General features: G+C 45.2%; 1 long non-coding RNA gene across 4 annotated transcripts in view; it reads right to left on the bottom strand.

Annotated features, from left to right (window-relative positions):
* The window catches only part of LOC129631186 (uncharacterized), a 44,707-nt gene extending 19,689 nt beyond the window's left edge, over window positions 1-25,018 (bottom strand). Inside the window, exons 1-3 of one of the 4 annotated variants that reach the window (XR_008703921.1) lie at window positions 24,582-25,018; window positions 23,172-23,257; window positions 19,359-19,561 (exon numbers count right to left, since the gene is read on the bottom strand). This is a non-coding gene — a long non-coding RNA (uncharacterized LOC129631186). Of the gene's footprint in view, window positions 1-19,358; window positions 19,566-21,280; window positions 21,328-23,171; window positions 23,530-24,581 lie in introns of those variants that run through there. The other 3 variants (XR_008703923.1, XR_008703920.1, XR_008703922.1) reach the window with 3 other exon arrangements.
* Between the last annotated feature and the right edge of the window lie 282 nt (window positions 25,019-25,300).

Genomic DNA, 25,300 nt, shown 5'->3' with positions numbered 1-25,300 from the left:
AAAGGGATGGAGAAATGAGAGCTCAGAAAGGTGTCCAGGACTTGCCAAGCCTCCCAACTGTAAGGGTCGCCCTGTGGCAGACTTCACTCCAGAACCTGCATTGTCAGCCACCCCTCCAAGTAGTGTTAAGGGCCCTTTGGGGGTGGCTTTAGCTGGGTTCACATTCCACCTTCAACTCTCAGAGAGTGAGGTCAGGTGAGAAATGGGCTCCTCAAAATGAAGAGTTGGGCTCTTCGACCAGAAGAGGTGATGCTGGGAGAAGTGACAGATCCACCAGCAGCTGTCACTTACACGTGGCATGGGTGTGTTTGGAATCAGCCTTTCTCTGCACCACCAGCACAGAGATAATTAGAATGCACTCAAGGGACACTGTCCAGATGTGATGGTCTCCTGAGTCCAGAGCATTGCAGCAGGGTATCATCTAAGGGCACAAAGACCCCAGAGACAAGCCTGATGCTGCTCAGTGATGCCCAAGGTCACTTCCGCCCTGGAAGCATGGTTTGTCACTTGCCTCCTTGAGCATCCCCAGAATATGATCTCGGAGGACCCTGGATTCAGAAATACCAGGGGAATCGAGTTCAGCTACAGGGTCTTCATTTCACTTCCCTTTTGAGATGGAATCAAGAAAACTATCTTAGGTTGGGATCCCTGAGAAGTAAATCCTGAGATGATGATTTAAGTGCAAGTCAGTTGTTTGAGAGGCGATCCCAGGAATCCAGGAGGAAAGGGGAGGGAAGGATTTCAATGAAGGTGTGTATGTGAGCAGGTTCTGCTGGGGGTAACTGGGGTCCAGTCCCACTGAGAACCTCAGGGACCACTTAGACTGTGCCTCCATGGAGGTATTTATCCACCAACTCCCACCATCACTTTCTGAGTGCTGCTCCCAGGGGCAGCTACCTAACATTTCCACCCTCTGATGGGCTAAGAATGCTCAGGTCCTCAAGGAACACCTCCAGGGGAAGAAGCATAGGTCAGAGAGGTCAGAAGCCATCCGGCTAGGGTTTGTGGGGACTGCACAGGCCCAGGGGAGGTGGACAGGGCACCGACAGTGCCTGCCCCACAGGCAGAAAACCTCTCTACTATGAAAATACAAGAGCCTGGTATCAGAGAGAAACTGCAGGCCTGTTTAGCTCTGGCCAATTATTGGCCATGCAAAAAGGTAGAATTAGTGTTTAAGAGAAAATACATACCTAAATTTTATTTGAAATCCCATTTTCAAATGTGTTGGTAACAAATTCAAAAATTTAAAAATACTACAGGCTAAATAAAAACATCTGCAGGTCACAGTTTATGCTGCTGCTGCTGCTAAGTCACTTCAGTCGTGTCCGACTGTGCGACCCCATAGACGGCAGCCCACCAGGCTCCCCCACCCCTGGGATTCTCCAGGCAAAAACACTGGAGTGGGTTGCCATTTATAGCTTCTGGTAAATAGGTAAGGATGCCGGTCACAGTTTATAACTTCTGGTAAATAGGTAAGGATGCTTGCTCCTTCCTGCCAAGGGATTTTCCTTCTGTCATCTCATGAGGCCTTTATCATATTCAGAGGAAGAACCCATTTTCTGAGAGAGCTTCCTGCCTAGAGCATGCCTCTGAATTGTCCCACCCAAGAGGCAGAATTCAAGGTGAAGGACTTTGCTGATGCAGGAGTCTGCCAGCTTCACTTGTCTCTCCACCAATAGTTTTGTGACCCTCCCACCTCCTGCAGCTGGTTGCCTTAGATCAAAAGTTCCTGGAAGGATGAAGTGCCCCCTCTTTTTTTCACCCACCATACAGAGATGGGAAATTTCTCGAGGGTGGGTAGCCACCATCGGTCGGTGCCTCTCTTTTAGTAGCTCTCATGCTGGGACACTGCTCTCACGCCTTTCAGCAGCACTCTAAAAAGAAAGGTTTAACAGTCCCCAGGGGAAAAAGATAACGACAGTGGTAGCAAAAATGACTCTCCAAACACCCACAAACTTCTATGGAGGCCGTGGTCAGAAAGAGAGGGTGCGACTCATGCCCTCCAACTAAACATAACGGCCGTGCCCGCCCTGTGCTGACACTCTCTGGGTGCCAAGCCAACAAGACAGCCAAGCTCTTTTCTCTCATGGCAGCTACACCTTATTGAGGAAAAACCCCATCCAGACTGGAGGAGCTGAGAAAGCAGCTCCAGCAGGGCATCAACCTCCTTGGCCAGAGGAGGGTAATAACACTCTCTGTCCTGCTCACCCAATGCATTTGTGTCAAGGTCAGACGGGGCCAGGGTGTGGAAAGCACTGGGAAACTGGGGCCTTCAAGGTAAGGCACATCCATCACTTGCCTGGCCTGTCTCTCCTGGGTGAAGAAGAACAATTGCATCTTGAGATGGCACAGGGAGAAGTGGGTGGGTAACATCTCCAGTATTTGCCCAGAGGTTGAACCTTGGTGGGGCGACTGCTTTATCAGTATTCAGAGTTTATAAGAAAACAGACTTCCATCCACGAAGATTCATTGTTTCACAGTAAATTAAGGTATTTCACCCTATTGGTGGTGGTGGTTTAATTGCTAAGTCGTGCCCAACTCTTGCAACCCCGTGGACTGTAGCCCGCCAGGCTCCTCTGTCCTTGGGATTTCCCAGGCAAGAATACTGAAGTGGGTTGCCATTTCCTTCTCCAGGGGATCTTCCTGACCCAGGAATCGAACCCGGGTTTCCTGCATTGCAGGCAGATTCTTTACTGACTGAGCTATGAGGGAGGCCCTCCAAAAAAAAATTAGTATTGGGGGATCTTAACTAAAGCCTACAGCCTTGTGTTTGGTTGTTTTTAAATGACAATGGGCTTAGTGAATACTAATGCTATTCAAAATGTGAAAGTTGGAAAGCGTTATCCTGGCCACTTTCCACTTCACATCAGAAATTCAAGGTCTTGGCGAGAAGAAGTGACTTGTCGGAACTTGCCAGCAAGTGAGGACAGAGCAGGACCGGACCAGGACTTAGGCCCAAGCACTCTTCATAACACATCACAAAATGACCTTCTATACTACCAGCTCCTTTCCACACAGTCCTTGGGTAAGTGCTCAGGACAAGAGCCTTCTAAATATCAGCCTCCCAGGTGCTCTGGGGCACAATTCAGATTTCAGAGCTCTGAAGTGGGGGCTGGGAACCTGCATTGACAACAAATGCCCCACAGGTTCTTCTGGGAGCCAGGCCAGCTTGTGCAACACCAGCCTAACTGGCTTGGGGCATGGGTCTTACCCACAGCTGAGCCTGACTGTCTTAGAACACAAATTCGTGGGTTCCACCTCCAGTGACGTGTCCTCATTATTTTACCACATTTCAAAAGCTTCCCTGGGTGAGACTGATGTGCTTGATGTCATAAGACCACTGCTACAGAGGCCACGCATCTGGTCCAAACCCCAGCTCTCCAGTTTCACTCCATCCCCACATCTAAACCCCATGTCTTCCTATGTGTCCCCCCAACTGCCAGCATCCTCATAAAGGAAGAGTTTGGAGTTACCTTTGCATCCAAGGCAAGACACACATTGTGGATTTCTCAGAACATTCTCAGATATTCCAAGGTTACCCCAGAACACTGCTGAACTGATAGAGAGGCTCTGAATCAGGCCACTTTTTTTTTTAGCAGCTTCCCTGATTAGGGGTTACTGTGAGCCATCCATTTTGGTGTTCTGCAAAGAGATTATCCAATTCCAGGGGATCAGACTATTTCAAAGGAGCCAAGAAAATAAACCCACTTTCTCTGTCTTAAAGCCTCTGCCTCCTTTGAATCTCTCATTTTTAGAATATCTCCACTGATAAGGACAAATGCAATTTTCACCATCAGTGGATCTGAACAGACAATTACATTAAGGCAAATAAGACAGGGTGAGGCCAATGATATAAATCACACTGTGTGCACCTAATGTGCAAACAAAGCCCTCGGATGAAAATGAACACTCGAGAAGCAGTCAGCAACCATTACTCTTTTTTTTTTTTTTGCATCTAATCAGGATGCAATTTGCATAAAAATGATTCTACCTACCACCTCCACAATTGCTGGCATTTGGAGGTCTAGAGAGAGAGGAAAAATCAATCCATTTTCAAATCATTTTCTCTAGGGAAATTGCTAGACCCCCTTGGGAAGAGGTTCCAGATGCCTAACAAAAAGAATGTCCTTGCTGTTACAACACTTCAGGTATACAAGTCTCCTTTGCCATTTGGTCCTCACTGCAACCCTGTGAGCTTGACAAGAGCAATTGTTTCTGTCTAAATTATAATGGAGATCAACTCGAGGTTATAAATTGTCTCACTGTAAGTGTCAGGACTGGAACTGGAGTGTTACTTCCCTCTTGAAGAGACCAGATTTGCCTCTAAAGTCTTTACCCAGGTGAGGAATATCCACCCAACCAGTGATGAGCATCAGCCGAAGCAATGAATTCTCCAAGGCCTGGTGTGCTCTGAATCCTCCAGGCAGAGCTGGGTGGTGATTCAGAGCTAAGCAGGAGTTTGGAAAGGGACAGCAGAAAATGTACTCAGCCCAAATGAGATTTGCATTTTTGCAAGTGGTGTTTGAGCCACCCAAGTGGGGAAGCAAAAGGTCAGGCTCACAGAATGAACTCTGCATCGAGCTTTTGTCTGCTGGATAAAGGAAAAGAAATGATATTCAGGAAAGGAGTGTCTGGGACACCACGGGGAGGATAAGATGGAGTGAAGCCTGAATGTACACGCAAAGAAAGGCAGCATCCTGCTCTTTAAAGTCTGCCCAGTGCTTGGCATCAAAGAGAACAGAGGCTCAAGCTGATGGGCCTCTGAAAAGATGCTGGTGGCTCCTGGGGTGTTTCTTGCTGGCTTCTTACACACAGCAGTCAATGTCTGATGAAGGCCTGGGGTGCTAGCCAAGGTTGGGGTGCACTGGTGTCACACAGCAGAGGAGGCTGCCCGCAGCCCAGCCCACTGCCCGGCCTGTGACAGGCTTCCTCCCCCAGGCTGCTGATGGGAGCGGGTAGGGCACTCCCACCGTTGCTGTATGGAAAGGGCAGGCAGGAGACCAGCGCAAGAAGGGGAGGTTTCCACATTGGGTTTCTGGGGAGATTTAGTTTCCCCAGGGAACCAGGGAGACTCCATGCAAGGGTTCAGCCAAAGCAACTCGGCTCTCTGCTGTTTATGTATCACTTCCAGCTTAAAAAATAAAAGAAGACAAAAGGGCATCAGTGGTGGCAAAGAATGCTGGCACACCACTAAGGCCCCTTCTGGCCCTGAGGGTCTAAGATTCTCCCCTTTCAGCAAAAATGGTTCTAACTTGAAGTTTTCCTGAAGTGGGATAAAAGTATTCCCAGAGATTTTACATAGTACTTGGGTAAAAAAAAAAATCATTGAACAGTTATACATTAATTTTCAAGTGGTATCTCATGTTTATAGCAACTGATGCTGTTTTTGCATTAATAATACGAATATAGGATAGGAAATGTCTTTTTAAAAGTCAACCTATTTATCCCTTTACAAAGTGAACTGTTTTTGAAACCATTCACCTTAGATTGGTACTTAAACCCATGTGCCAGGACTCAAATCCAGCCAAAACCCTGCTTGGGATTCTAACCCATAGTCTTTTCATTAGAATCACTCACCTGGTATGTGGACTTTCTGAGGCTCAGGTTCTTTGTGTCTCAGCACAGAAGGAATTCAGCAAGAGGCAAAGTGAGAGACAAGAGACAGATTTATGAATAGAGCACACTTGTAAGAGGTGCAAGTGGGCAGACGAGGGAGCTCTGCCCTGAGGATTAAGTGGGCCACAATTTCATAGTCAAAGGAAAATGATGAAACCTATTAGTCTCTCAGGCATGTCTGACTCTTTGCTCTCCCCACTGCCCCCCACCAGACTGTGGCCCTCCAGGCTCCTCTGTCCAGGGAATTCTCCAACAAGAATACTGGAGTGGGTTGCCTTTTCCTTCTCCAGGGGATCTTCCTGACCCAGGGGTTGAACCTGAGTCTCCTGCACTGCAGGCAGATTCTTTACCATCTGAGCCACCAGGGAAGCCCAAAGGAAAGGAGGAAGGGAAAAGATCACCTTCTTTAAGTAGACAGGAGGCTTACATCACTGGCTCCTTTTTCGTATCTGTCAGGAGAGTGTCTGACCCTATTTGGTTAAACTAGGATTATCATAGCACTTACTCAAATCAGTAGATGGGTGGTGACATTTTTCTTTTACCTAATGGCCTAGGGTTTCACTCTCTATCCATAGTTCCCTACTGGGACTTCTACAACTACCTGTATCCTCTTCTATCCCCATCGCTTTCATTACTGAGCCATTGTTAAGTAGCAGTACATGTTGGGCACAGAGAGGGCAAAAAGCATGCAGTCTGATGCCCAGCATTTCGGGACTTGCTGTGCAGCCCCAGGCAGTGGAGTCAGCCCAGCACCAGCATGAAGCCCTTGGAGGGCCCACAGTTCACTGAGACCAGCGAGTCATAGACCAAGTCTCCATGAAGCAGCGGCTACACACAAAGATTCACACCTCCTATCCCAGGGGCAAGGACAGGCTAAAGACATGCCACTGTAAAAGACAGCAACATCAAAGATCCTGCCGATAAAGGGTGAAGTGAGGGAGGCACCGTGGGGGAAAGAGGGGGAATCAACCTCTTGTGAGCTTGTGTGGACACAAACTCTGCCATCCACCAGGCTATCACTGTCCTATAACCCTACCATCAAATTTCACCCCGATATCTTTATGTTTTCCTGCCAGAAATGACCTCTACTGCTCTGTCCATCTCTCGGAATTTAGGCTTTGCCTCCTCCATCAAAGCTTCCCCTGCTTCCCCAAAGCAGAGGAGTGATCACTCCTCCCAAATGTCCCGGTGCCTCCCAAGCATTCTGCATGCACCTATCCAGACTGCTGCAGCCTGCTTTCGCAGAGCAGTTATTGCACCCCACTGATGATGTGTGAGATGACCGAAGGGTAGGCTGACTCGACCTGAAATTACATTAAGCCACAGAATGGGAAAGTCTCTGCCTTCTTGCTTCTGCTTCAGTGCATCTGGTTAAGGCAAAATAAAGTCTCCTTTTGGTATTAACAAGTCTGTAACAACTATGATATTTGCTAATCTCCATTTTTTTTTTAAACAAAGGAAGAGTTTTCTGGATGAGAAGCCTCATTACCCATCTAGAATTTAGTGGTATTATTTTGTTTTCCTTATATCTATTTTTGAAGCAAGCTATTTTGTTCTTTTCACTTGAAGTCATGATTATTATTTTATTCTTTTGTCTATCTATTTATTTGGCTGTGCCAGGTCTTAGTTTTGGCATGCAGCATCTTCAGCTGCAGCATGGAAACTCTTAGTAGTGACATGTGAAATCTCTGGCCAGGGATTGAACCAGGGCCTGCTGCATGGAGAGTGGTGAGTTTTAGCTACTGGACGACCAGGGACGTCTCAAAATTATGATTTTTAAATTAATGTATTTAAACAAAAATATAATCAATTTAAAGCAAGTATTATGTGGTAGGGGCTTTCCTGGTGACTCAGACAATGAAGAATCTGCCTGCAATGCAGGAGACCTGGGTTTGTTCCCTGGGTTGGGAAGATCCCCTGGAGAAGGGTATGGCTACCCTCTCCAGAATTCTTGTCTGGAGAATTCATGGACAGAGGAGCCTGGTGGGCTACAGTGCATGGGATCTCAAAGAGTCAGACACAGCTGAGTAACTAACACTGTTATATGGTAGCACATAATAATAATAATAATGCATCTTATATATAGGGTGTGTGTGGACCTGGCAAATATTGGGAAGGTGGTAGACAGAGGACTGAAGGTTGGAAAACACTACCAAACTTTCTTATGGGTATGATTAATCTGTTCAGCTTCACACAACAGTGGTCGACCAGGGTGAACAGGAGTTAGAGCCTGGTATCAGCCTTCCCAGCTTCTCACATCATTCCTCATTCTTCCGCTAAAAATAGTTAGAGTGCAGGTGGCAGAAACGGATACTAACTTAAACAGAAATAACCAACAAGAGCAACAGAAGACAGACAGAGAAGACAAATTTACTATAAGGGAAATGAGGCCTCACAGAACCAAGAGGCGCTTCTAATTAGGGCAGAACCTGAAGACCAAATAGGGGACACACGAGAGTTTCTGGCAGGACCCAGCCATCGCTGCCATGAGAATCCTAAAGGAACGCACAGGTGTGTGTCTCTCTGCCAAGATTCAAAGTTGGCTGCAAAGGTCTCACTGGCGAAACCATGTGCTGACTGCCAGACAGAGGGAAGGGGGAAAGCACGGCCCTCAGCTTCCACGTAGAGGCTAGGCACCTCCTCCTCCAAGACTGCACTCAATGGAGATTTCACCCAGCCCAGGAGGATTGGGTAGAAACTGAAACACCCTGAACATGACAAATGTTTACAAATGTACACACACCCCTGCCCAGGCTCCGCATCTCACCACTGCTCACTTCTGATGCTTCTTCCTCTCTCAATCACCTCTCTCTTGCAATTATATTCTACCTCTTCCTCTCTGTTAGACCTTTTCCTTTGGCCTATTATTAATAACATGTTTGAATCTCTCCTATCATTAAAAAATCCTCCTCTATTCACCAGTTAACCTTTCCCTACAAAGAGTCAAAAGTGTTCTTCACTCACCACCTACACTTCTTCACCACCCACTGCAATCTGACATCTGCCTCCCCAAGCCCAGTACTGCCCTGGAACCGTTATACTGTACAAAGTCAGCCATGAGCTTCGAGTTACTCACTCTAAAGAGAACGTACCCATCTTGATGTCTCTCGGGTGTTAACCACACTCTGCTTTCCTGAAACACTCCTGCAGCTGGGCTCAGGGCCCCTTTCCCTAACTGTCTACTCAGGAACTGTTCAAAGCAGACACTGTGGTCAGAACTGGGGAGACAGTAATGAGCAGAACGGCCAGAGTCCTGACCTGAAGGCATTAAGAATCTTGTGGGAAGACAAGTAAACAGGACAACACATAACATTTATGTCCACCCATGAATTTCAGTGTTCCTTTTACATAGGCCGTATGCTTCTTTGTAGGATTGTTCTTGCTATTGTGAATGGCATCCTTTCCCCTTTATGTTTTCTAATTTATTATTAATGATATACAGGATAATCAACAATTTTGTGATTTCTGTATTTGACCATATTACTAAACACATAAGAATTAATAGCTTTTTGGCTTGTCTTGAATTTTCTAGGTGGGCAGTTAAATCATCTACAAACTAGTGCACAAAATAAGTGCTCAAAAAATATTTATTGAATGACTATTTGTTGAATTTCTGCATCTATTTTCCGGGAAATATAGACAATCTGATGCAATCTGAAAGTCCTTCAGGAACCTTGCCCTATCGTAGTCTCTCAGCTTTTCTGAATACACTGTATTTTCCTCTACAAATTTTTGCTTTCTCTATGACTTATTTCACCACATTACATAAGCTATGCTCTGATCTTAAATAATTTAGGTAAGTCAGAATGTAAAGAATTCAAGTAGCATTCTCACAGATAGTAGGGCCTCCATGGCGAACACGCTCCTGTTTCTGAAAGACCTTCCATGTCAAATCAAAGCATCAGGAGTGAGAGTGTTCAGACATTCAGTCATGTCCAGCTCTTTGCGACCTCATGGACTATAACCCGCCAGGCTCCTCTGCCCATGGGATTCTCCAGGCAAGAATACCTCAGTGGGTTTCTACTCTCTTCTCCAAGGGGTCTTCCTGACCTAGGGGTCAAACCCACATTTCCTGCGTTGGCAGGCAGATTCTTTACCACTAGCACCACCTGGGAAGCCCCAAGAGTGAGAAGTAGCCCTCTCCTGCCACACTGCAGATAGATGCCATGGGGAAATGCCCTGACTTCTCTCAAAAGGCACAGTCTGACTTTCTGGGTCCGCACACCCTTTCACACACAGACTCTTTCCACAGAGAAGAAGCAGAGAAAGGGAATGCTGAAACTTGCCCTGGTGGCAACATCAATCCAGAAGGACTTGAAAATTTGAGAAAAGCAAACTATCCTCCCAGAGAGGAATTTGCTCTTTTCATATTTGATTTAACCAATCCAAACTTTAAAAAAAAAATCAATGAGGGCTAGGAAATAGAAAGGAGGCAGGAAAATGAGCCCTTTGAAAATTCCTCTGGAGAGCCAACTCAGCCTATTAATATTAACACATGGCACCTCTACCCTTGGATGCTTTTGGAGCTGCGTGGACTGGCTCTTGGGAACCCTGCTGTTCCGTGGCGCTTTTTGAATGTTAGTAATAAAACCCACAGCCTCTGAATCAGGAAGGAAAATGTCCACTTTTCTTTGTGCACACACTTTCACAGGAAACTGCCTCAGGCATAGAAAAGAAGAAGGAAAACGCTGAGAATTCTTAACCACAGGCTGCTTCTTGGTGAGGAAAATCCTTATTTAAGAATCTTACAGGGTGAAGGATGAACAGGAGACAATAAAATGAAGCTTAAATTCATCTTGGAAAATTATTTCTTTCCGAGAGAGACTCGGTTATTGATACTGCTTCGTGACTTGAAATCATTTGTACTCAAAGTACGAAAGTGCAGTGAAAGCAGCGTGGGACATCGGGCTCAACACAGAAAATGACTGGGGGGAAGAAAGACTTTTATAAATTAGAAGAAAGGAAAATAAGTGCCTCAGCCATTCCCTTAGATACTTGAGGTTTCTTACTAGACAGTCAGACTTGACCTTAAACACAGAGATTCTCCCCACCAGGCATCCCGAATGGAATGGGACTTATTGAGCGCTGCACACTTAGCCACAGGGCTCCACCTGGAGTTCTCTGAACCAGCCTGCTTGTCTGCCAAGTTCTCCCAATCCCTCTCAACCAGCTAATTCTTTCGTGGCTTCAAGGTCAGCTGAGACAACACTTCCTCCAAAATTCTCCCCTAATCATGCAGACCCTGGGGCCACCTTGTAGCATCATCACAATGGGTTATTATTGTCCACTTGTTCATCTGTCTTTTCCCTGTAGATACCCCATCAGCTGGCACTGAATATCTCTCACCTGACAAAGAGCCTGGTACATGTTAAGAAACTCAATAAACTTTGTTGAATGAGTGAACAGGGTATAGACCAGCATAGCATTTCTGGGGGCAGCAAGTCACCCTCTTGCCTTAGGGCTGCATTCTGTTTGAAATTAAAGCATTTTCAAGGTTAAATATATTCTTAGAGTCACATTTAATTGGCCTGCATCCCAAACACTAAATCATTTAGTTCCAGAAGGAAGGTTTTTTTTTTTTTCTCCCTCAGCAAATATTTCTTAAAGAAAAGTAGATGAAGAAAATGGAACATTACCATGGAGCTGCAAAGATGTCCAAACCCTGCCGAAAATGTCCCATGGGTTTGCCCACTTGGAGAGGATCTATAAATATTTCCCTTGCTTAGGCTAGTAAGACAAAATTATCTTAAAAACACTGTCTAAACAGTAAGTCACAAAGGTTTCCCAGTAATTCCTTGCCCTTCCTTACTCTCCTTCCCAACACAACTGGATATGAGATGTCTCTTATTTTAGGGTTACAATGGAAATATTTGGCCTTCTTGATCATCTCTCAAGAAAGGTAAAACAGTTAAATTTAGAATTTGATTAAAAGAGTCTTTAACCTTTCATTCAGGTATATTTGCTTGCTCAGGCTGCCATAACAAAGTACCAACACCCCCAGTGGCTTAAACAACCGAAATGCATTGTCTCGCAGTTCTGGGCTCTAGAAGTTTTGAGGTCAAGTTGTAGGCAGGATAGTTTACTCTGAGATCTCTCTCCTTGACTTGTAGATGGCTTTCTTTTCCCTGTGTCTTCTCTCTGTTCGTATCTGCGTCCAAATTTCCCCTTCCTATAAGGTCATAGGTCATATTGATATAGTACTCACCCTAATGAGCTTATTTTAATTTAATCACCTCTTCATGGACCCTATCCTCAAATATGGTCACATTCTGGGGGACTGGGGGGTTATGACTTCAACATATGACACAATTCCACTACATCAGGGTAGAGTTTATTTCCTTGGATATTTGTGGGCAGAAATGAAAGACACACAGGCATAGACCCATTGACTGCTTATCTTCAAGAGTGAAAAAGGACGTGATACCTGTCCATTCAACGTGGGATGCTCTCCAGCAGAACATCCCAAGATGGGCAGAGCAGTGGTTTGATTCTTCTATGGTTTGAATGGTGCTCTTTCCATCAGAGTAGGAACAAAATAGCTATAGACATTGGTTGCCCCTTTCCCTTCCATTTCCAAAGAACTGGTATACTGAGAGCAGAGGTAGAGTTGTCAGGGATGGGTGCAGGGTGGACACATCTAGTCCTTTCCAGGGGTTAGATGCCCCTGTTATTAGTGCAAAGCTTTGCTCATGGTGAGGGTAATGGGTTGTTTCTCTGAGGGAAAGTAGAGTGAAAAGTGAACTTTTGGAGGTTGCAGATCACATCTGCTCTGACTTTGATTAAACATGCAGCTGACTGCTTTTAGGAGATAAACAGTGTTTAATAAGATAGACTAAACATCCCATCACTCTTCCTCAAGACTTGGAGATTTTTCTGAGCAGATGGGAAAGCCCACTAGCACCAATGTCACTTACCTTCATTTGCAGGAGCAAGAAGGCTTGGAAAGAAATACCGGAGATGTCCACACACGTCCCTGCAGTGGACACTAATTTTTCCTTGTGTCCTCTCTCATTTCCACTTTACATGTCCAGATCACCTGGATTGTCCTTTAGGGAAAATCCCTGATATTCCTGCTACTGAAAATTTATCATAGTTCCTAGCTTTTCCAAAGGTTTTTCTTTCAGAATTACCTTGGATTCTGTGAGCTATTTATATCTCCTGCCCAGACTTTGCTCTCAGATTCCACTCACAAACCCAACTGCTACTTGTCTCCTCCTCTTAAATATTTAGCAGACACCCCAAAATCCAGTCTAACTCCTGACCCTCCCCTAACCCTGCTCTAGACACGTTCTTCCAGTTACTCAGGCTGGAAGCCCTGGAGTCATCTCTGATTCCTGTCCATCTCTCCTATTCCTCAAGCAGCTTCTGAGGACCTCTTACTGACTCTCCTTTCAAGTACGCCCAGAATCCAACTTCTCAACCTCCTTCTGGCCACGGTCACCTTTTGCAGCGTATGCTGCAACTGCCTCATACTCAGCCTCCTTGTTTCCACAGTCTCCTCCTCTAGCAGCCAGAGTATAACTTCTAAAATGAAAATCAGAGATTATCACTCCTCTGTTCAGACCCTCCAGGCTCATCTCTGAACTTAGAGTTAATTCCAAAGTCCCTGCCATGGCCAGCCAGAACCTACATGATCTGGGGACCCTTTTTACTCTCCTCCTAACTCTCTCTGCTCCAGTAAGCACCTGGCGCTGCCTGCCGCCCTGAATCATCCCAGCATGTGTCTGCCTTCAGGAGCTCTGGCAGGCACGGCTGACCCTGCAACTACCTCATGTCTCCTCTCTCAATGAAGCCTGCCCTGACAACCTTATCAAAAGTGTCACCTCATCACTCTTGACCCCTTCACCTTGCTCTACTTTTATTCACTCCACATAATAACCTATCACTTCTCATGTATGCTATAACTTATTTTTATTTAATATTTACTGTCTGTTTGCCCACCACCCTTCCCCAACAAGAAACTAATTCTATAAGCTCAAGCATCTTTATTTTTCCCATGAAGTATCCCAACACCTAGAATACTTCCTGGCACATATTAGGTGCTCAATAAATAGTTTTTCGATGAATAACAATATCCTTTTAGTGAATCCCTTTTAATTTAGTCTAGCCCAAGTCTATTACTTTGCTTGCAAGCAAAGCATCTTAACCAACAGAGTGCCCTGCTCTGAGCAGAGTGCCTGAAAGGAGAACCTGTTATATTTTTCTGCATTGAAGAAAGGATCAAACAGCAAAGATTCACTATATACCACAGGGAACTATATTCAATATCTTGCAATAAACTGTAATGGAAAAGAAATTAGGGACTTCTCTGATAGCTCAGAGGGTAAAGAATCTGCCTTCGATGCAGGAGACCCAGGATCTTCCAGGAAGATCCCCTGGAAAACAGAATGGCTACCCACTCCAGTATTCTTGCCTGGAGAATGCCATGGACAGAGGAACCTGGGGGGTTACAGTCCATGGGGTCGCAAAGAGTCTGACACAACTGAGTAACTAATGTTAAAGTGTTACTTTCTCTTTTAGAATATATATGTATACATGTATAATCAAATCACTTTGCTGTATACCTGAAAGTAACACAATATTGAAAATCAACTACATTTCATAAAAAAGAAAAAAATGAATCAAAAGCAAAGAAAAGATACAGACTTTTTGCTTGTCTCTGTAATTGAATTCAGCTCTGACAGAACAGTTGGCCCTTTCTACCTTCTCTGTTGATAGAAACCAGTAGAAAAATCTCTGGCTTTGGAGCTAGGAAACTCTTCTGTGTATCTTGATCTTGCTGTTTATGGATGATGTGAACTTGAACTCCCTGGGCCTCAATTTCCTCACCTCTAAAGCACAGTTGATAAACTCTAAACGTCAGGGTTGTTGTAAAGCTTAAATGAGACAATGAGCGCAACTCACCCAGCAAAGGCCTGGGAGTTGATGAAGGGACCCTTGCTCCTTCCAGTCAGAGTATCTCAACATTGTGAGTAAGAGTATGGGCTTTGGGCCAGGCAATCTGGTTCAGATCCCACCTCCACCACTTATATCAATGAAGCTTGGGCACATCGCCTGGCCCCTCTAAGCCTCCACTTCTGCATCTGTGAAATGGGTTATCAAGTGTAGCCTGCCTCAGAGGATGAGCAGAGGAATCACTGAGTTCATGCCCATTTGGTGTTTAATGCAGAACCTGACACATGCAAAGCACTCAGTAAATATTTTTTGCTGCTCTCACTGGGCTTAGTGAACGTTCATTTTCCTCCCTGTGATGAGAACTTCAGTACCTGAGCCAGCTCACTTATTTCTCTTTCTCCTTTGATGTCAGCAATGACACAGAACTTGCCCCAACAACCTGGCTCCCTGGAATATTTTAATAGGATAACAAAAATTGTGTTTCTTGAGCTTTCTCCAGCTAGAGTCCTACAACTCCTGGCCTGGAACTGTCAAAATAAGCCTGAAACACAGGCTTTCTGCCAAATCCTCTTCGGGAGGCAGGGATTTCACATGCAGTCCTTTCTCCCTGCACCATCCCCACCCCCACCCAACCCAATTCTTCTTGGCAGCACACTGTATCAGCCGTGCTCCAGCAGCCTGGGAAAACAAGGGTTTATTTTAGCTCCCTTCGGCAGAGCACAGTTGTGTGGAGAAGACTCGAGGGTAGAGACACATGAGGATGCAGTTCAAAAATGCATGTGAGGGCTGCCAGACTACACCAGGGCGCTGGAGGCCAGGGCTATGGCTGCTGTGCCCTCAGAGCTGACTCGGAGTCACAGCTTCTGAAACCCTGCATGTTGATCAGAAATCAGTGCAGCTAAGGACAGACAAGGATGCCTCTCCACCTTGGATCCAGTCTTCCAGGGCCATCTGAGATGCCAGGGCAGCAGCCGGCTGCCAAGCCTTGTTGAGGCATCACTGTACTCCTTTGTCACTTCTGATTTTGATATGAATATTGTAAAACAGAGACCCTCCTGCTTCCTAAGGTCTAGGAGTCAGGAATCTATGTGAACAATTTTGCCCCGGGCTCACACAAGCACACCATTTCCAGGACATCTGCCCCCTGTTCTGATCAGGAAGGCTGGGCTATCATAGGTTAGCATTCCACATGAACAAACAAAGCCCTTTTGGAAATCGCTGTGTTGCACCTATATATTATCAGATGTAAAAATGTAGACCTCTGATTGACACAGAAGTCATTCCCACATCACTTCCCTCCAGGCACATGCATTTAGAAATAACTCATTGTCTTCCTCTGGTCTCCTTTCTCACTTAGAGAGGACTATATTGGTCATGACTCTTGAGGGCAGATGACAGAAACCCAGCTGAGCTTAGCATAAGCAAAAAACTGGAGGCCCAGGGGACCCTGTGACTGAGAAGCTGTAGTGGTCCATCTTCAGGCACAGTTCAGCTCAGTTCAGTCGCTCAGTCATGTCCGACTCTTTGCGACCCCATGAATCACAGCACGCCAGGCTTCCGTGTCCATCATCAACTCCCGGAGTTCACTCAAACTCATGTGCATCAAGTCGGTGATGCCATCCAGCCATCTCATCCTCTGTCGTCCCCTTCTCCTCCTGCTCCCAATCCCTCCCAGCATCAGAGTCTTTTCCAATGAGTCAACTCTTCGCAGGAGGTGGCCAAAGTACTGGAGTTTCAACTTTAGCATCAGTCCTCCAAAGAACACCCAGGACTGATCTCCTTTAGAATGGACTGGTTGGATCTCCTTGCAGTCCAAGGGGCTCTCAAGAGTCTTCTCCAACACCATAGTTCAAAAGCATCTATTCTTTGGCACTCAGGTTTCTTCACAGTCCAACTCTCACATCCATACATGACCACTGGAAAAACCATAGCCTTGACTAGACAGACCTTTGTTGGCAAAGTAATGTCTCTGCTTTTGAATATGCTATCTAGGTTGATCATAACTTTCCTTTCAATGAGTAAGCATCTTTTAATTTCATGGCTGCAGTCACCATCTGCAGTGATTTTGGAGCCCAGAAAAATAAAGTCTGACACTGTTTCCACTGTTTCCCTTTCTATTTGCCATGAAGTGATGGGACCAGATGCCATTATCTTAGTTTTCTGAATGTTGAGCTTTAAGCCAACTTTTTCACTCTCCTCTTTCACTTTCATCAAGAGGCTTTTTAGTTCCTCTTCACTTTCTGCCATAAGGGTGGTGTCATCTGCATATCTGAGGTTATTGATATTTCTCCCAGCAATCTTGATTCCAGCTTGTGCTTCTTCCAGCCCAGCATTTCTCATGATGTACTCTGCATAGAAGTTAAATAAGCAGGGTGACAATAGACAGCCTTGATGTACTCCTTTTCCTATTTGGAACCAGGCTGTTGTTCCATGCACAGCTGCATCTAAATGTCCAAAAAATATTGCCAGACATGAGTTTCTCTGTTTATGCTCTGCTTTCTTCCATACCCACTCTTCTCCCAGGTGTTCTCTCTTCATGTGCCTCAAGGATGGGTCCCAGCAGCTCCAGTTAAAAGCCTTGTTGTTGTTGTTCAGTCGCTCAGTCTATTTGAGTCTTTTCAAGTGTACATCTCACCAGTTTGGTCTCCCCAGGAAGGAGAATCTGTCTTTGCCAGCATTTCCAGCAAAAGTCCCAACAAGGATTCTGCCATGACTCTGACTGGCCCTGGTTGAGTCATACTTGCCCATGAGCCAAACACTGCAACTAGGGGCATGTAAAGTTCTCATACAACCCTTGTTTGAATAGCTGTTATTAACTGTCTACTATGTGCCAACTTTAACTACATTATCTCTTTCCAGACAATGAAACATAATTAAAAATGTTAAATAATTTGCCAAACTTCAAATCCCCAAAACGGATCAAAATCTTGGCCCAGATCTCCTATCCCCCATATTAGAGGACCAGTCTCCCTGCTGCTTCAGAATAAGTGAACGCCCATATAATACACATTCCATAAACATTTTTTAGGCATCTACTGTGCACCAGGCACTGAGCTAAGATGCCTGTTATGGCTGGAAGGTCGTGGGAGTATTTCAGGCGCTAGTTTCTTTAGAAAGCCCCAGCTGGGCCCCTCCTGAAGACGACCTGGGAGTACCAGGATGAGACATGGCTCCTCAGATACCCCCGGGGAGTAGAGCTTTTCCCAAGAGGGCTAGGTCACAGTTTTCAACGTTTTCTCTACCTGTCTAACTCACTCTCAAGTTGCTCATCATCATAGGTAAAAAAAAAAATGAAAAAAGTGTCACAAACTAGTTTGACCCCAACCATATTTCACCAGTCTCACAAGATATTTTGGCCTACATTGGATTTGTTGCCAATAATGAAGAGACAGGACATATCACAATCAATGTTGTTTCTTTTTAAAAAATTTTTTAAACTGAAGTATAGTTGATTTGCAATGATTCAGGTATACAGCAAAGTGATTCAATTATACACACACACACACACACACACACATATGTATGTATATATATATATATATATGTTTGAATATGATCAGGGCCTTTTGCTGCTTCTTCCAGCTTCTTTCCCTGCTGCTCAGGCTGCTTCTGAACCCCTAAGACTAGACACCCCAGTCCAACCACTAGCCTTCTCTCAGAAGGAAAGAAGTCCTCCCCCCACCCCACCCGCTGAGCCTCATTCAGTCCCCAGGGCTCTATATTGGCAGGTAGGGGGATTGGGACCAATGAGGGGGATGAAAGAAGCACCCAGAAGCAAGTGGCAATGTGGCCAGCTGAGCTGGTAAGATTATCCCAACTTTACAAAGGAGGAAAGTGCAGCTTGGAGAAGTTAATGACTATGACCCTGGACATGGCCTCTCTGCTTCCATCTCATCTTCAGTATAATGAGAGTAATTTACAAATCTCCCAGGTTTTTTGTGAAATTTAGAAATAGTGTATAAACTGTTGGCCTTAAGCCTTGTATGCATTCATTTGCTTAAGATAATTAGGGATTATCTTATACCTCAGGCACAGTACTGGGCACGAATTGACAACACCATCGAGCAGACACAGTTCCTACCTGTAGGGAGTTATAGGCAGGGTGTGCATGTGTGCACGTATGTGTGCATGCATGGGTGTGGGGGGAGGGGTGGGGGAAGGGAAGGACCACTGAGGTGCGTTCAGGAGGCTGACTGCATCACAGTGGCGATAATCTTGGATTCATTGGGGTTCAGGAAGGTTGTGCCATTTCAACAGGGGGTTGTTATAACACAAAGAAAATCAGTTTGACTAGAGTAAAAATGTGCCTTAGAGGAAAGACAGGAGACCGGGGAGGAACCTGGGCCTAGAGGACTGTATAACTTGTGCTAAAGGAGTGGTATTTCTTTCTAAGGGTAATGGCGAGTTGTTTTAAGCAGGATGGGTGAGAAAGTAAAGAGAAATGGGGGATTCCCTACAATAATCTTCCAAGGAGTCCTTTGGCACCTACAATTTATCTCAATTTAGCAGGCTAAGCAATTCCGCTGAATGTCAGTCGGATCACACCATGCCTCTACTCAATTCCCTCCAACGGCTCCCCTTTTACCTCTGTGTTGAAATCCTCGTGAGCCCTGGAGACTTGGGCAGTTACCTCCCTGCTCATTTTAGGCAACCCACCAGCCACACGGCTCCAGCCACCCCAGCTTCCCCCTAGGGCTTTCTGTTTGGCTGCTGCCTCACCTTCAACACCATCTCCTCTTCACCTCTTTGCTCAAATCTTACCTTCCCAGTAAAGCTTACCAGGGTCACCCATATAATACCAAAGACACCCCCCCTCCCAGGACCTCAATACCTCTCTGCTTTTATACCTTGCTTTGCTTTGCTTTTTCTGTAGTGCCCACCTTTTGACAAACTGTCGGTGCCCTCTGTCCACAGACCATCAGGAATCCATCCACAGTGGCGCATCCTCAGTTTATCACTGTTGCAGGTACCAGGAACCATGGGCCATCTTGTTTGGTACAAAGAGCAATAAACTTATCTTGCTCAACTACTCTTGCGTTCCTGCTGGTCTCTGACTGGAAGACATGGACAACAGTATAAAAATTCCTGCTTTGTTCTGTTTATTTCCTGTCTGCCTCTTCTAGCTCCATGAAGGTAGAGATGTTTGTGCTGTTCTGTTAACTGATACAGCTGAGTACCTAGAAGCTGTCTAACATACAGTAGAGGCCCAATCCATATGTACTGAAGGGATTAATTAACCTAAGAGCTAATAGGATGTGGGGATTGGTTGAGAAGGGGAGGCAGAGACAAGAGCTACAGATGACCCCAGGCTGGCTTTGGTAATGAGATGGGGGAAATATGTCATTTTCCAAGATTGGGAAGACTAGAAAATGGGCAGATTTGCAGGATGGAGGTGGAGGTAGGGAGGAATTGACAAGCTTGAACTACTTCCAGGCACAGTGTCATCCACTCATCTTCCTCTGTCAGCCTCTCCCACCTCACTGTGTCACCAAGAATTACAACCCACACCCCTGCCCCACCTTTCCCCGGGTGTACCTCAGCCTTAATGAGCTTCCCCAGCAGTACAAATAGTAATGCCATTATAACATATGCCAGCCACTGGGCTAAACACTGGACACAGATAACCCTACTCAGTCAACATCCTTATGACTTTAAAGATGGGTAAACCAAGGCACGGGGAGGCTTAGGGAGTTATGAATGGCCAAGCACGGATTTGAACATAGGTTGTCCACCTCGAGTCTGAACTACTCCAGGACATTCAGCAGCCATGAACCCAGAGGCCAGGAGGAAAACGTGGGTTGAGGAGATGACACGGCCCCAAGGCAAACTTGCTTTGGGGTATAGCAAAGGACCCATTTTTCTGTCCATGCAACAAACACTGCTCTGTGCCCCAAGGGTAACCCCAAAGGCTGTCCAAAGCCCTCAGAGCCTCCAGGTCTCACTCAGGCCTGTCACACCCCACTAAGTCAGCCCTGCTGCATTATGTAACAGGAGGGGACTGGCACCTCAGACGTGATGCACCAACTGAGAAATTCACAAAAATTTTAAAAGGAGTGAAGCCCAGACTTTCTCTCCCCACCAAAGGAGAGCAGCCGAGATCTGAAAAACAGGGTTATTAACTCCACCAGGCACCTGGGTTGCCATGGATACCACCAGCCCAGTGTGAGGCTTCTTCTGCCCCTAAGTTCTGAAACTGCTTTGCTCTTCAGTCCTGACTCATGCTGGGAAAGAGGATTTTTCTCCCCACCTCCCCAAAACCAGTCCTCAGAATACAAAAGGTATTTGAGGACTCAGAGCTGGGAGAGCTCATTGTGCTCCATTTCTTCTTTTCAATCACTGATTTCTTTCAAACTCCTTTGTGCATAAAGCTAGCTGCATTTTCATTAATGTTAGGGTATGTGCGAGCATGATTGCGCACTTAAAAAGTATGTATCTTCATACCCATGCTGCTAACCTTGGTCTGAAGAAAGGGGACAGAGAAGCAAATTAATCAGTTCAAGTGTCTGTATGTTTGCCTATTACAAAAATGGTCACTGGTGACCCTGAAACTCTATTAAAATTTCAAAAATCAGCACCGTACAATGAAGCTTCACTTTGTTCCCTTTAGTGAAGCCCCTAAGTTCCACCACTGAAGAGACAGTCATTGATCCTTGCCTCTGTGATTGATCCCTGAGACTACACACGAAACTGCTTTTGCCAAAATTCTCAATCAACATTTATTAGATAAATATATTTGAATGCTGCTTTTAACTTTTTGAATACTTCTTACCTCATTTAGGGCTTCCTTGGTGGCTCAGATGGTAAAGAATGTACCTGCAATGCAAGAGACCTGGGGTCAATCCCTGGGTCGGGAAGATCCCCTGGAGAGGAGAGTAGCTACCCACTCCAGTATTCCTGCCTGGAAAATTCCATGGACAGAGGAGCCTGGTGGGCTACAGTCCACGGGGTCACAAAGAGTCAGACACAACAGAGAGCAATTTTCACTTCACTTTACTTCTTTACCTCATTTAAGCCTCATAACTACATGGAGTCAACAGAACAGTTGTCCAACCCAGGTCAAAGTGAGCAACATAAATGATAACCATTTAAAAGCACTACAGTAGGAGTAAAGTAGAGAATTCCAGAAAAACATCTACTTCTGCTTCATTGACTACACTAAAACCTTTGACTGTGTAGATCACAACAAACTGGAAAATTCTTAAAGAGATGGGAATACCAGACCATCTTACTTGTCTTCCTGTGAAACCTGTATGCAGGTCAAGAAGCAACAGTTAGAACGGGACATGAAACAGATTGGTTCAAAATTGGGAAAGGAATACGTCAAGGCTATAAATTATTATCCTGCTTATTTAACTTTTATGCAGAGTACATCATGTGAAATGCCAGACTGGATGAAGCTTAAGCTGGAATCAAGATTGTAGGGAGAAATATCAGTAACCTCGGATATGCAGATTATACCACCATTATGGCAGAAGGCTAAGTGGAATTAAAGAGCCTCTTGATGAAGGTGAAAGTGGAGACTGAAAAAGCTGGTTTAAACTCAACATTCAAAAAAACGAAGATCATGACATCCAGTCCCATCACTCCATGGCAAATAGACAGGGAAACAATGAAAACAGTGACAGACTATTTTATTGGGCTCCAAAATCACTGCAGACAGTGACCACAGCCATGAAATTAAAAGATACTTGCTCCTTGGAAGAAAAGCAATGACCAACCTAGACAGCGTATTAAAAAGCAGAGACATTACTTTGCCAACAAAGGTCCGTCTAGTCAAAGCTATGGGTTTTCCAGTAGTTGTGTATAGATGTGAGAGCTGGACAATAAAAAAGGCTAAGTGCTGAAGAACTGATGCCTTCAAACTGTGGTGCTGGAGAAGACTCTTGAGAGTCCCTTGGATGGCAAGGAGATCAAACCAGTCAATCCTGAAAGAAATCAACTCTGAATATTCCTTGGAAGGACTGATACTGAAGCTGAAGCTCCAATATTTTGGTTACCTGATGCAAAGAGCCAACTGATTAGAAAAGACCCTGATGCTGGGAAAGATTGAAGGCAGAAGAAGGGGACGACAGAGGATGATATGGATGGATGGCATTGCCGACTCAATGGATGTGAGTTTGAGCAAACTCCAGGAGACGGTGAAGGACAGGGACGCCTGGTGTGCTGCAGTCCATGGGGTCGCAAAGAGTCAGACACGACTGAGTGACTGAGCAACAACTAGAAGCTCACCTGAAATGCATCAATCCTAATTGGACTGATGGATGGGCAGAGGGTCTGTAGATGGAGAGAGATGCTAAATAGCTGGATGGGAAAAGCACTGTGTTGGACAAATCTCAAAGGTCCTTTTGTTCTCGCAAATTCAATGCTTATATATTGATTTCCTCAGCATTTATCAAATATTTACTATAATATAATAAGAAGATAAACTAACATTAGCCAACTGAAAACCACTTAAGATTAACCTTTGCAGCTACTCAGAACTGAGCCAGAGGGTGAGTCAGGGGCTAGCTTACGCTGAGGTAGCAAATATCATTAAAATGTCGGGGCTTAAGATGACAAAGGCCCCCTCAACAGATTAGCTGGGGGCTTTGCTCAGACATCACCACCTACATTGTCATCTTTTCTGTTCTTAGAGCTCACTTGACAGCAAACCAATATACTTGCCTGAAGGAAAGAAGACAGTCCAGCAAAGCATAGATGTCTCTGAGGCGCCTTCTTATTTCATCAGCTAAAGCAGAAGAGCCACCTGGCCAAAGAAGAAGCGAGTATGTTGAGCCATGACATTGTCCTCAGGCAGGTGATGCACAAGCTACCCTGGGCTTTCTCTTCTATTAGACGGCAAGCTCCTTGAGGTCAGTTTCCATGGGGTTTTCTTTGCCCTAATTATGCAAAATACGAAGCCTAGGAAACTTCCACCTCTCTGAAACTCAGTAAATATTTGTCATTGATAACTGAATCTCTTAATAGCTTTACCCTCTGAGAACAGTAACTCATTTTAAGTACAATAGCCTTATCCTGAGCCTGCTCCAGGATGAAATCCCGCAGATGGTATTCAAGGTGGTTCTTAGAACCTGTGGGAAAAGGCCTTCTATGGTTTTCTTTGCCCAGTTGCGATCTGAGGCTCAGCAGTAGGACACCCTCTTTTCTGGAAGCTCTCTGCCTAACGCTCTGTCATTGTGCCCTGGCAGCAGGGAGCAGGAAAGAGGGAATCATTTAAGGACCCCAGGGCTGGTGTGGAATTTCTGCAAGACAGACGTGATAATAAAAACTCATTGGAGTGGGGCAATTGGGAGGGAGAGAACTAATAGCCGGCAGCATGGAGGGGGAGGGGCTTAAAAGAAACCATGACGTTTGTTTCCAAGGCACAGACCGAACCTTACCTGTGCAGCCCGCTCACCCCCTGGGCTCTTCCCCTCCACCTATGTCTTTGTGGCTACTCCTTGCCGTGCTGTACAAAGCCAGCCCCCCTCCCCAGAGGCCATTGAGCCAGATGATTCACGCTGTACAATCTGGTACATTCTGACACTGGCTTCTGTGAAAGCCAGCTTGGCTCTAAAGCTGCAAAATACAAAGCCCTGCACAGCAAAAGCCAAACAGGTACATAAATGAATCAATACTCAAACACTCAGCACATTCACACATATTTACTACAGAAACACACTGGCTCAGGCTCAATACCCAGGCTCCTAACTGTGTGAGTCAATATCACTCGTCAATTAAAAACAAAAGGAGTTTTATCACTCCCCCTGACACCCCAGACTCCTGGCTCATAAAATGGATTTCAAGTCGGTGTAAATAGCTTGCTTTGCCCAGCAGCTGTGTTCCTGAAAAGTTTCTTGTAAATCAAATCCTCTTTTAAAATGCATGAAACTTTCAGTTTAAAAGGAACCCTGTGATTAATCCTTTTGTAAGGCAAAGAATCTTTTTGTGATATAAAATCACCAGTATCATCTGCCTCCATCTCACTCTTCCTCCTCCACTCCTCCCCGCCTGGAGGTCACCTGCCCCCACCCACTCCATTTGTAAGGTCAGCTTTAGGCATAAATAACATGTTTAAAAGAGGACTTAACGTTTTCGTGACTTGGAAGCAAACCAAAGCCCATCTTTTTTAACATGAATCTTACAAACACCCTGAAAGGGTGGCCCGTGGAATATATATCGCTCGTTTGCAGATACCACAATGCACAATCACCAGAAGTGCTGATGAGCTTGGCTATGAAAGGAACCGGCTGATATTCTCTGAGAGAATGGCTCATCTCTCGCTCAGCCCAAAACCTAAGGCAGCAGAGACGCAGTGAGGACACCTTTATCTCCCCACCCTAGTCCATCCCATCTCTGTGGTGAAGACTGAAAAATAGATTGAATCATAGAAAATACCATTCTCCAAGAGTCATCGGGAACATCATTCTATAACTTTGCCAAAGGTAATAACCCAGCATTTCTCAATCTTTGCTCATCTAAGAGTTTTACTATTCCCATGTACCTACTGCCTATAGTATTATTTACTCAATAGCTCTTGTTAAGTTGACTCCCTACTTTTTACTTAGCCTCATGAGAGGCAATGAGATTTAGAAAAGTGCAAGTTGGGATGTAGCTATATATTCTTGGATACATTAAAATAAATTTATCATTTTTAAAAAATGAGCTCACCCATGTGCCACCTAAAATCATCCTGTGGGTCACTACTGATATACAAGCCACACTTTGCCCATATCAGACTAGATGGCCTCTCCTAGTCCGAGTAATGGTGGTCTCAATTCTCTTACCACTGTTTACATATCTGTGTCTA

The sequence above is a fragment of the Bubalus kerabau genome, chromosome 17 (assembly GCF_029407905.1).
Source record: "Bubalus kerabau isolate K-KA32 ecotype Philippines breed swamp buffalo chromosome 17, PCC_UOA_SB_1v2, whole genome shotgun sequence".
Classification (NCBI taxonomy): Eukaryota; Metazoa; Chordata; class Mammalia; order Artiodactyla; family Bovidae; genus Bubalus; species Bubalus kerabau.
The sequence above is the reverse complement of the archived record's forward strand: the minus strand, read 5'-3'. Positions and strand labels throughout refer to the sequence as shown.